Source organism: Ctenopharyngodon idella, chromosome 1 (assembly GCF_019924925.1).
Source record: "Ctenopharyngodon idella isolate HZGC_01 chromosome 1, HZGC01, whole genome shotgun sequence".
Taxonomy (NCBI): Eukaryota; Metazoa; Chordata; class Actinopteri; order Cypriniformes; family Xenocyprididae; genus Ctenopharyngodon; species Ctenopharyngodon idella.
This window is the reverse complement of record NC_067220.1, coordinates 24,992,470-25,005,876: the sequence shown is the minus strand read 5'-3', so window position 1 is coordinate 25,005,876 and position 13,407 is coordinate 24,992,470. Positions and strand designations below refer to the sequence as shown.

At 41.5% G+C, this 13,407-nt stretch overlaps 1 protein-coding gene across 1 annotated transcript in view; it reads right to left on the bottom strand.

Moving 5' to 3' along the window:
• Positions 1-13,129, bottom strand: part of LOC127514280 (probable ribonuclease ZC3H12C) — a 54,179-nt gene extending 41,050 nt beyond the window's left edge. Inside the window, exon 1 of the mRNA XM_051896990.1 lies at positions 11,919-13,129. The gene's annotated coding sequence lies outside the window, so the exon portion shown is untranslated. The remainder of the gene's footprint in view (positions 1-11,918) is intronic.
• Between the last annotated feature and the right edge of the window lie 278 nt (positions 13,130-13,407).

The window sequence follows — 13,407 nt, the reverse complement described above, 5'->3', positions numbered from 1 at the left end:
TGGTACCCGGGCATGGCAGGGGGGCTCGACAGCACCCCCTTGAATGGTGTGTGTGTGTGTGTGTGTGTGTGTGCGTGTGTGTGTGTGTGTGTGTCTGTCTGTCTGTCTGTCTGTCTGTCTGTGTGTGTGTGTGTGTGTGTGTGTGTGTGTGTGTGTCTGTCTGTCTGTCTGTGTGTGTGTGTGTGTGTGTGTGTGTGTGTGTGTGTGCGTGTCTCAGTTTTGCACACTTGATCAGTTCTTTAACCCTTTTCTTGCACTGTCCTTCAGAGTTTAGTGCCAACCCTAATCAGATACAACTGAAGCAGCTAATCAAGCCAGTTTATTTGTAGGCCACTGACAACATAGTATTATATTATAAGCTTGATAATTAGGTTAATTAAAAAATAAAAACACAATGCAAATGATAACTTCACACTCATTTGAAATTGAACTATGACACCATATCACTATTTGGACAGGACTACTTTTCTAAATGACACTTAAGTTACAATTCTTATTACCTGACAACTGTGATTTCATGTATTGATTCAGACAAGACAAATTTTTTTTTTTTTTTTTTTTTTAACAAAGGAGAGTGTGTTTTGTAGACATGGGCATGACAGAAGGTCATGTGCTGTGATTGCGAGCATCACATACGACGCATATGTCTTTAAATTAATTATTTATTGATATAATTCTAATGTATTCAAAACCCATATTTACATAAATTCCACATGATTTTATAAACGTTGCTGTTTATAACAAACTTGTATAAGTGAGCAGAGAACGTCTCAGGTTACGCATGTAACCATGGTTCCCTGAGAACAGGGAACGAGACACTGCGTCTTAACGCATATGGGGAACATATGTCTCGTTCCCTGTTCTCAGGGAACCATGGTTACATGCGTAACCTGAGACGTTCCCTTTTGAAAGGGAACTCGCACTGCGTCGTAACGCATATGGGGAACGGATACGCACGCCGCCATGCTGAGGGGAGTGCATGCCAAAGAATGGCTGTGACAAATATCAGAAACCATTTCAACTGAAATGCCAAAAAACACTCCTCCTAAGGGTCGCAAAGGCTGTCAGTGACAGCATTCCCTATGCCCACCACCCAAGCTATAAGCCTCAAAGAGGCTTCCAGAAACATCTAGAGGCCTACCAAGGCCGCTCAAAGGCTTGGAACTAACAACTTCAAACAGAAGGGGTCACTTTAGGGGAATGTGGCCAGGGAGCCGAAAGGAGGCCCGGCCAGTCACTTCTCAGGGGAGCATAGTCTACCCTGACTGCCACCAGGGAGGCCGACCTGGTCCTACTTAGTAGAAACCTAGTCTGGCCAGCAAACTGCCTGTTACCAAAACAGAATCTCTAAAGCACTAGCCTCCAGAGGAGGGGTCCAGAAAGAGGGACTACAAACTGGCAGTAACTGGAAGTAACCAACTCAGACCGGGCGTAGAGACAGGCATCCTGGGGAGCAGAACTCGGCATAGCGCTTAGAACCCTTGCAATCGAGGGGAGTTACTCTGCTCAACCTAGGATCTACAGAGCGCTTCTTAATAAGCACTCTGGAGGCTGAATACTCTAAAAAGGGTCCCTAAAGAGAGACGTACCTCCAGCTCCAACAGGAGCTGATCGATTAAGGGAGTTCTTACTAAAAAGAACCCTTTAAACCTCAATGACCAACTCAGGGGCGAGGTCCTCAGCCTTCAATACTGAGCTCCCAGGGAGGTCTCACGAGAGACCTTCAACCTTCCGATCAGACCTCGGGAGCGCAGTACTCTAAAGAATGACTCTCAATGCGAGGGGAGTACCCACTGGACTCAACCGAGACGAGTATTGACCAAGCTCAATGCAAGTACCAGGTAGGCTCCTAAAGAGCCTACACTCTGATATAACTCTAGGGAGTCAGAATACTATCTTAGCTGGAAGTGCTCTAAGGACCTACTCAACCCAGAGGATCTCCTTCAAGGGGGCCTGCTCGAGGGCCAACTACTTGGTAAAGATCTAGAACTCCAGGGCTAGTATCAGGGATAACCTGATAACCATCTGCTCAATTCTAGGGAACTAGAACACTCAGCAACCTAGCTCACCCCAGAGGATTGCTTTCAAGGTGACCCAAGGAGGGCCAACTACTTGGTAGCAAATCTAACTCCAGCAGAGATAGCCACTAGAGGTATGCAGACTTTGTCTCTCTCTCTCTCTCTCTCTCTCTCTCCCCTCCCTGTGTGTGTGTGGGTGCGTGCGTGCGTGCGTGTGTGTGTGTGTATTACAATCTTGGTTAGTGGTCTTTAACCTTTTTACTGATTACCTATTTATTGATGAACTTATAAAATTTTGAACTGCAAATGATAACTTCACTCTCATTTGAAATTGAACCATGATACTATATCACTATTCGGACTATTTTTTATAGAGGTTGTCTGAGAAAAAACACGGACATGGCAGATTGGGATGATATTCTGCACTCATTTGAAATTGACTTATGACATTCTATGACATGAAAATATTTGATATAGTCCTTTTATGTTTAACTGTTTTAAATGCCCATTGCCCGCCGTGCACAGTTGCCCTGAAACCACCGGGGCGGCGGTGCCACCGGGCTGTGGCCCGTCATCGCTGCTTGCAGCTAAATTTAGGGCCCAAGCCACCAAGGCGCAGGGGCCTTTTGTTCTCCTAAGGATTTTTTTTTTTTTTTTATTAGGGCCAAAGCCCAAAGGGCTGAAGGCCCTATTGCTTTCTTTTGGATTATTATTAGGGCCTGAGCACCAAAGTGCAAGGACCCTATTGGATTTCCTCCGTTTATTAGGGCCCAAGCCACTAAGGCACAGGGCCCTATTGTTTTTCTAAGGATTATTATTATTAGGGCCCAAGCCACTAATGGCGCAGGGCCCTCTTGATCCCCTAAGGATTACTAGGGCCCAAGCCACTAAGGCGCAGGGCCCTATTGTTTTTCTAAGGATTATTATTATTATTAGGGCCCAAGCCACTAATGGCGCAGGGCGCTCTTGATCCCCTAAGGATTATTATTATTATTATTATTATTATTAGGGCCAAAGCCAAAAGCTGAAGGCCCTATTGTTTTCCTTAGGAAAATTATTATTTTTTCTAAGTTTTTGGGGTTTTTGGGGCCCTTAACATGCTCAAAAACTCTTGAAACTTGAAACTGCACACACATCGGAATCGTCGGCCATCAGGGCCAGGCAGAAGCTGGTACACGGGCGTGGCAGGGGGGCTCGAAAGTGCCCCCTTGAATGGTGCCTAAACAATTGGTCCATATATCATATATAACACGCTTGCACGTATTTGTATGAAACTCGGTACACATATAGACCTGATCGGGCCTAACAACTTTCATGCTCTAAGTTATACGCCAGCTCAACAGGAAGATGCTTTTGAGACGCTTAGCATGCTTCAAATTGCATGAAACTCGATACAAACTTCAGAGATGTCAACCAGTAGACACGGGCAAAACCGTAGAAACAGGTGGGGAGGAGGGCCTCCATAGCACAATCTTTTGACAAAAGTCGGGGGGTTAGTTTAAACTACAGTCACCAAACTCGGTACACATATTGTTCTCATTAAGCTGGACAACTTTCTATTTTACAGTCATTAGCTCCGACTAACAGGAAGTCAGATATTTTGGTTTGAATGTGGATTTTTCTCACACACACACACACACACACACACACACACACAGACGTAGACTCTCTCTCTCTGTCCAACCCCCTACACCCTCCCTCCTCCTCTCCCCCTCACTCCTACAGTCTTTGTGTGTGCGTGTGTGTGTGTGTGTGTGTGTGAGTGAGAGAGAGAGTGAGTTTTACACCCTTGATCAGTTATTTAACCCTTTTATTGCAGACTCACTGTGCTTTAGAGTTTAGTGCCAACTCAAATCAAACACACCTGAGGCAGCTAATCAAACCAGTGTATTTGTAGGCCACTGACAACATAGTATTACATTATTAGTTTGATAATTAGGTTAATTAAAATATAAAAACATACTGCAAATGATAACTTCACACTCATTTGAAACTGAACTATGACACTATATTACTATTAGTACAGGACTAGTTTTCTAAATGTCGTTTGAGTTACAATTATTATTTTTAAATTAATTATTTATTGATATAATTCAAATTTATTAAAATAAAATCTTTAAGTAAATTTCACATGATTATAAAAGTGGCTGTTTAAAATAAACTTGCGTAAGTGAGCAGAAAAATCTACCTTACTATTACCTGAGACTGACATTAAAATTGTCTTTGCAGGATCTATGATTTGGCTCTATTTATTAATTTTTTAATTTTATTTTTTCATCTTATACCACACATACCGAAATTAAATGAAAGCATGCTTTTGGTGCATAAGATTGGTGCACAAACAACAGCTCAGGGAGGTCAAAAAACACATGAAGAGAAGTGTTAGGATTATACAACATCAGCAATCACAGACATTCGCATTAAGACTGAATTACATTTCTCAGAGCACTGTGGAGTTTGCACAAAAAATAGTATATAATTTGCTCTAGAATTTTTATAGAGGTTGTCTGAGAAAAAACACAGACATGGCAGATTAGGATGATATTCTGCACTCATTTGAAATTGATTTATGACATTCTATGACATGAAAGTCATCTCAATTTATACAATCTCATGGATGTGGCTGTTGTTGTTTGTGGTTCATAGGAGCACCAGCTGCTGCAGTAAATGTGGTGAAAATTTGACATAGTCCTTTTATGTTTAACTGTTTTAAATGCCCATTGCCCGCCGTGCACAGTTGCCCTGAAGCCACCAGGGTGGCGGTGCCAACGGGCTTTGGCCCGTTATCGCTGCTTGCAGCTATATTTATTATTATTAGGGCCAAAGCCCTGTAAAGGTCTGAAGGCCCTATTGTTCCCCTAAGGATTATTAGGGCCCAAGACCTGTAAAGGGCAAGGCCCTATTGTTTTCTTTAGGATTATTATTATTAGGGCCCGAGCACCGATGGTGTGAGGACCCTATTGGAATTGCTCCATTTATTATTATTCTTCCGCTTCCGCTTCTTCTTCTTCTTCTTCTTCTTCTTCTTCTTCTTCTTCTTCTCCCAAATGAATCGCATTTTTGAGGGCCTAAACATGCTTGAAAACTCATGAAACTTTGCACACGCGTCAGAAGTGGTGAAAATTTACGTCCGTTATGGGTCTCAGAATTAGGCGTGGCAAAATGGCTCGATAGCGCCACCTACAAAATTTCAACAAAGTGCCCCTTGCACCACGTTTCACGTACAGGTATGAAATTCAGTAGACACATGTAACAGCCCAATCCCTACAAAAAAGTCTCCTGGAGCAAAGTCTGAAAACCAACAGGAAGTCAGATATTTTGAACTTTCTCTGCAAAGTTTGTGCACTTTTTGCAATTTCCAGATGTTGTACTTTAACGAACTCCTCCTAGAGCTTTTATCAGATCAACATCATATTTGGTCAGTCTAATCTAAAGGCCTTTGTGACGTTTAATTGCGAAGATCTAGAGTTTTCGCTAAAGGGTGTGTCCGTGACGGCCTGACAAATTTTGCTGTTTCGCCATGAAAAAGGAAGATGTAACTCGAGTATACAAAGTTGGATCAGTCCCAAACTTCACATGTTTGATAAGAGTCCTGGCCTAAAGACATCTATATGCCAATATTCAGTTAGTCATAGCGCCACCTGCGGGCAACAGAAAATGGCATGCTTTACACTGTAATTCACTTCCAGAAACACATTTCAATATGCCACAAACACACTAGAAACAGGTTAAATCATGCAACACTTGGCTAAGTGCCAATGTATGCGATTAACGGCACGAAACAGGAAGTTGTTGTAACTCAGGCATACAAAGTCCGATCTGCTCCAAACTTCACGTTAGTCCTGGCCTGAAGTCATCTACATGGCAATATTCAGTTACGGTCAAAGCGCCACCTGTTTTCAGCAGGAAGTCTGGCACTTTGAAATGACTTGGCCATAATTCTCCTGTATTTACTCACTTACATGCATGTCGCCCACTGTTCACGGTTTTCCTAAGGTCAAAGGGTGGCGGTGAGCCCGGGTGCGAGGGCCCTTTCATCGCCGCTTGCAGCTTTAATGTAGGGCCAAAGCCCTGTAAAGGGCTGAAGGCCCTATTGTTTTCTTTAGGATTATTATTAGGGCCCAAGCACCGATGGTGTGAGGACCCTATTGGAATTGCTCCGTTTATTAGGGCCCGAGCACCGATGGTGTGAGGACCCTATTAGAATTGCTCCGTTTATTAGGGCCCAAGCCCCTAATGCGCAGGGGCCTATTGTTCTCCTAAGGATTATTATTTTTATTTTATTTTTTATTTTTTTCTTCAACCTTCCAGGGCTTTTTGGGGGGACTTAACATGCTCAAAAACTCTTGAAAATTGACACACACATTGGAAACTGCGGCCATTAGGATGCCGCCGAGGCTGGGACCCGGGCTTGACACAGGGGCTCGACAGCACCCCCTTGAATGGGATCCGAAAACTTGCCCATATATCAAACATGCTTGCATATATTAGTATGAAACTCAGTACACATAAAGTCCTCATCGGGCCTAACAACTTTCGTGCTCTAAGTTATACGCCAACTCAACAGGAAGTCAGTTATTATTGGTTGTTTGAAAAACGCATGCTCTGGAATTTGATATAGTTTTTCTAGGCAATTAATCCGATCACCACCAAACTCGGTCAGCATGAAGTCAACACACTGATAATGAAAAATTGCCAGCGGATTTTTTATATCTCAAACGGTTTGGCCGTGGCGGGGCAATGAATTTATGGCGAGAAAAGGGAAACACAAAATGTGTTATAACGTCTGCATACATTGATTGATTTTTATGAAACTTCAGCTGTGTGTTCGTTGTAGGAGGCTGATCACATGGATGTGACTATTATGAGTCAAAGTTATAGCACCACCAACTGGCAGCAGGAAGTGTGTCACTTTCAGCATGATTTGACATCACCCTCTTATTTTTACCCAATTTGCTTCAAACTTCATTTAAATAATGTCAAAACATGGCAGATGTAGGCCTTTGAAAAGAATCGTGACATCTCAAACACTGTTGCCTTGGCAACGCATCAAACTTTAATATTCATTTTGGATGCTTTTAAGACTCTTAGCATGCTTCAAATTGCATGAAACTCGACACACACGTCAGGATTGTTATCCAGTAGACATGGGCAAAGCCTTAGAAACGGGTGGGGAGGAGGGGCTCTATAGCGCCACCTTAAAGTGCAGAAAATGTGGAGTGAATTTGACATAGTCCCTTGATGTTTAACTGTTTTAAATGCCTATTGCCCGCTGTGCACAGTTGCCCTGAAGCCACCGAGGTGGCGGTGCCACCGGGCTTGGGCCCGCCATTGCTGCTTGCAGCTATATTTATTATTATTATTCTTTTCCAAACATTATCGCATTTTTGAGGGCCTAAACATGCTCGAAAACTCACAAAACTTTGCACACGCGTCAGGACTGGCAAAAATTGACATCTGATATAGGTTTCAGAAATGGGTGGGGCAAAATGGCTCGATAGCGCCACCTATAAAACTTCAACGGTGTGCGCCTCGGACTACGTTCAACGTACATGTACGAAATTCGGTAAATTTGGAAAATTTGGAAAAAGTCCTAAACGCAACAGGAAGTCAGCTATTTTGAATTTTCTGTGCGATTTTTGTGTAGTTTTTGCCATTTTCAGGCCTCGTACTTTAACGAACTCCTCTTACAGTTTTAATCCGATCATCTTCAAATTTGGTTTGTGTAATCATAAGGCTTGTGCGACGCTAAATTGCAAAGATCTTGAGTTTCTGTAAGAGGGCGTGTCCCTGGCGGCCTGACAAAGTTTGATGTTTCGCCATGAAACAGGAAGTTGCTGTAACTAAGGCAAACAATGTCCGATCTGCCCCAAACTTCACACACTTGATAAAAGTCCTGTCCTGAACACATGTCCATGCCCATAACATGTTATGGACTCCTGACAGCATATTAAAATGTGCCAGCAAGTTCTAAACAGGCTACCAACATGCTAGAAAAATGTTAGCAAAACACTTAGCTAAGTGCTATATTAATACAGTGAAAGAGGAAGTTGCTGTAACTCAGGCATGCAATGTCCAATCTACCCCAAACTTCACACATTTGATAAGAGTCCTTCCCTGAACACATCTACATGACAATATTCGGTTATAGTAATAGTGCCACCTACTGGCAACAGGAAGTGACTTTTTAACAATATGATGCACTATTAGCAACTAAACATGCTAGAAACATTCTAAATCATGCTATCAACACCTAGCTGACTGCTAAAGCATGCTATTATCGTCATGAAACAGGAAGTTGTTGTAACTCAGGCATACAATATCCGATCTGCTCCAAACTTCACCTGTTCAATAATAGTCCTGGCCTGAAGACATCAACATGGCAATATTCAGTTACACTCAAAGCTCCACCTGTTTGCAGCAGAAAGTCTGGCACTTTGAAATGACTTTGCCATAATTCTCCTGTATTTACTCGCTTACATGCATGTTGCCCACTGTTCACTGTTTTCCTGAGGCCAACGGGTGGCGGTGAGCCCGGGTGCAAGGGCCCTTTCATCGCTGCTTGCAGCTTTAATTATTATCATTATTATTATTATTATTATTATTCTTTTCCAAACATTATCGCATTTTTGAGGGCCTAAACATGCTCGAAAACTCACAAAACTTTGCACACGCGTCAGGACTGGCAAAAATTGACATCTGATATAGGTTTCAGAAATGGGTGGGGCAAAATGGCTCGATAGCGCCACCTATAAAACTTCAACGGTGTGCGCCTTGGGCTACGTTCGATGTAAATGTACAAAATTCGGTACATACATGTACTGTCCCATTACCTACAAAAAAGTCTCTTGGAGCTGAGTCCTAAACACAACAGGAAGTCAGCTATTTTCGCTGAAGTGGGTGTCCGTGGCGGCCTGACAAAATTTGATGTTTCGCCATGAAACAGGAAGTTGATGTAACTCGGGCATACAATGTCCGATCTGCCCCAAACTTCACATGATTTATTAGAGTCCTGGCCTAAAGACATCTACATGCCAAAATTCAGTTACAATCAAAGCACCATCTGCGGGCAACAGGAAATGACATGTTTTACACTGTGATTAACTCCTCATAAAGATTTAACCAGAACAACATCATATGTGGTCAGTCTAATCTTAAGGCTTTAGGGATGATAAATTTCAAAGATCTAGAGTTTTCGCTGAAGGGCGTGTCCGTGGCGGCCTGACAAAGTCTGATGTTTCGCCATGAAAAAGGAAGCTGTTGTAACTCAGGCATACAATGTCCGATCTGTCCGAAACTTCACATGTGTGATAAGAGTCCTGGCCTGAAGACATCTATATGCCAATATTCAGTTAGTCATAGCGCCACCTGCTGGCAACAGGAAATGGCTTGCTTTACACTGTAATTCACTCCCAGAAACACATTTCAATATGCCACAAAGTGCCAAAAATACTAGAAACATGTTAAATCATGCAACACTTGGCTAAGTGCTTATGTATGTGATTAACGCCACGAAACAGGAAGTTGTTGTAACTCAGGCATACAATGTCTGATCTGCTCCAAACTTCACATGTTTGATAATAGTCCTGGCCTGAAGACATCTACATGGCAATATTCAGTTACAGTCAAAGTGCCACCTATTGGCAGCAGGAAGTGTGGCACTTTGAAATGGCTTTGCCATATTTCCCTTGTATTTACTCGCTTACATGCATGTAACCCATTGTTCACTGTTTTCCTAAAGCCAACGGGTGGCGGTGAGCCTGGGTGCGAGGGCCCTTTCATCGCTGCTTGCAGCTTTAATTTTTGATGTATTTGTGCCCATCTCTGGCGACGGCTGCTGACTAACCAACTTTTGCTAGGCTGCAGCTGCTGTACAAAGGCGACCCATGTATCTGACTTGTCTAACAAAAAAGAGTTTGCCAGACCAATCTGTGCATCACTCAAACTCGAGACACATAAGAAACATAAAGGATTATTAAGACAATGAGCATCTGCGTTTTTAATATGCTTGAAAATTAAAACTGGCCAATTCCTGCCTCCTGGTTTATTAAAAACAGCACAAAGCCAGCCTTTCCAGCCACAAGTTTGCCAGTAGGGTCACTTTTGATTTGTTGCCATTTTTTAAACCTCGCCAGCGTGCAAGCCAGGCCTGGACCATTCTGAAGGTGTGTAAAAAATTAAAAAAGTCATATTCAAATTAAAAAAAGTCATATTCATGGTATTCAGGGTACACGTTATAAATAAATGGAGAAAGTGATTTCCATTTTGTTTATTTTTTATTTGTCAAATAAAATCAATAAATCCGCATAAATCTGAAAAAAAAAGAAAATCTGCACAGAAACTGGTAAAACCTAGTACTAGAGCACAAATGCAAAGTGGAACAAACAACACACACAAATACACATAAACACATTCAGGTGTGACTGCAACAGAAAGCATTTTTATAGAATTTGCCAAAAATCAGAAACGCAGAATGCAGATATTAAGGGGTTAATCCTAACACATACAAGTTTGTGTGGATTTGTTAGAATATTCATTGATATAATACAGTCCCTGAGTTTCTAACCCTAACCTTAACCTAAACACAACCTTACCCCCTAAACACAACCCTCACAGAAAACTTTCAAAAAACATAATTTAGTGTGGGGAGTCCCAGGGGTCCCAGCAGGGCAACAGATGTCTGCTAAGGCAACTAGGGAACAAAAACTGGTATTCTCTTTCTTCAGCACCAGCATTTTCTCTACCAACTCGGGTCATGTGACATGAGAATTAAGACAGGCTTTCTCTTTAAGTGCAAACATCCTACTTCTGAGGCCCTATGAATCCTGATGACCACATCAAATTCACACATACACACTTTGTGAAAATGTTTCAGCTATCCCCCAGCCACACATAACCTGAAGCACACCATACATCCACCAACCAAGTTGTAAATCCATTCATTACTTTACATCAGAAATTTAACTCTAAATGAAACTGTGAGATTCCGCAAGTGTACTCCCCAGAATATAAATTTACATGCTTAAGGAGGCAAGGTGAACAAAGTACATTGATCAAGTTATATAAAAATATATTTAAGCCTATGGGATCTAGGCTAGTCATGGTACTCTTATTTCCTTCATTAATTCTTGTTTTAAAAAGGGGAGGTAAGGGAAGAGGGCCCCAGCTCCACTGCAAAACTATAAAGAGCAGTAAAGTCAGTCAGTCAAAACATAATGTTTTTCTCCATTCTCTCAACAGATGTCAGCAAGCATGCCCTTCCCACCTTCATTTTAAAGAAAGTGTAAATAAGCACGAAGACATAGCAACATGAGCACATTTCTATGGCAGTTGTCCTTAACTCTTTCCCCACCAGCGTTTTTTAAAAAGTTGCCAGCCACCACCAGTGTTTTTGATCATTTTCATAAAAAAATAATGGCCCCCGGAATATTTTGTTGTATGAATGTCTGAATATGAAATATATCAAAAGAAAGAAAAGAGCCTCTGCTTTTAAACAACAACAGAAATATTGTTTTATTCTAGCTTCATGCATTATTTTTTAACAACACTTAAATGGGAAAATTCTGCCAATGGCAGGGAAAGAGTTAAGATATTCTGACACCTGTACCTACAAGTGCCTCCATGTCCCAAAAATCAATTGAAATACTAGAAGTAATAGAACTAATACTAGAAGTAGAAGTAACTACCAACAACTAGTGAGAAAAAACACAAGAAGTATGAATTCTATGTGGAGGAAAATGTGCATTTAATCTGGGAAACAAAAAACGAAAAAGTCTGTTACAGACACTGACACTTAATGCGCTAAACACAAGATAGCTGATGCCTGATAAAATAGGGCAAAAAAACAAACAAATAAAATAATGGCAAAAAACAAGCAAACAAAAAAACCACCAGACTTACCATAAGTGAAGGAAGATCCAACCCAAAAGTAGGAAAATGATGTGGAAATTATTGTGGTTCATTAAAATATCTCTTTTCAGTTCAGCATTAACTGAGTTAGCAGATTGCCAAGCACAAAATATAGATTCCCGTTGTTGCACTCCAACTCAAAACCAAGAAGCAGAAACCAAGTCACGCTTAGGGATGCACAAATCCAGTCAAGCAGACGAAGGGCCACAAAACCCAGAAAAGTTAGAAGAAGTGACACTCTGTGCTGTAGATTGTTTTCCTTCAGAAGACAATTAGAGCTTGAGCAGATGGAGCTACAATGTCTATCATACCCCTATAGACCAGTCACTATCTGCAGACCAATAAGAGTGCACAGAGCTCACAATGGAGTGTAAATACTGACACACACTCTCACTCTCTTTCTCTGATGCACACACACACAATTTGTATTCTAAGGGAGTGTGGCAATAAACTAGTGGCTGTCCAAAAGGTCTTCCCCCGCGTGGCCCATGAATAAACGAGGGGTGTGTGGTCAACAATGGAACCACACAAAAGAGGCCTTAGCAAGCAGCTGCAGCATGAGGTCTTAGTCATTAGGGAGCAGGCTGACAGTGGTAAACACCTGGCTCACTCAGGGACTACAGCGGCTCTCGATCCTTTGTTTATTTGGCTGGGGGGATGGGGGTCTGGTTCGGAGACAAACAATGGGCCATTAAAAGCATTGCGTGTTTCTAAAAAAAGGGGAGAATGAGGGTGCTTGAGTGTGAGAAAGGAGAAGGGGTTAGATGGATAGCTGATTATATGGAGGAGGGCCAGATCCAAAGGTCTACACACAATAAACAACATGCCAACTCTTAAGATTCTAGGTTACAAAAGTCTTGAAAAACAGAAACAAGGAAAGGTAGCACTTTATTTCACAGTCCTGTTCCCGATGTACATACTCTGTGTAATTATAGTAATTACAATAACTGGGTAATAACGTAATAATTATTACCCCCAAACCTAACTTTAACCCATGTTGTATTTGTTATATATGTTATATTACCCAGTACTTTCTGAGGTATGTACACTGTAAGTACACATTAGTGTGCATACTGTAAAATAAAGTGCAACCCAAGCAAACCATGTGATTCCATAAAACTCATGCACAGCAACAACACCAAGAATCTTTGCCTGACTCCAAACTTGAGGAACCAAACATTTATTAGTGCACACTTAGCCAATCTAAAGCTAGGCTCAATAAACAGTTCTTAAGATCAATATTTTAGCAAAAGAAAAAGAAAATAGTACTTTTATGCAAGTCAATAGGACATAACGCAAGATGAAGTGTAAATAATGAAAACTATAACTAAGTAAAAAAGCTAAACCAAGTTAATCTTCATGACTGGGGTTCAAAATGAACACTCAAAAGCATCAAATACATTTTCTGTTTGGCAGGTTAATTTCGTAATGTCACAAGTCAGAACATCCATACTGAAAATTGTGCTTGTATGAAAAACAG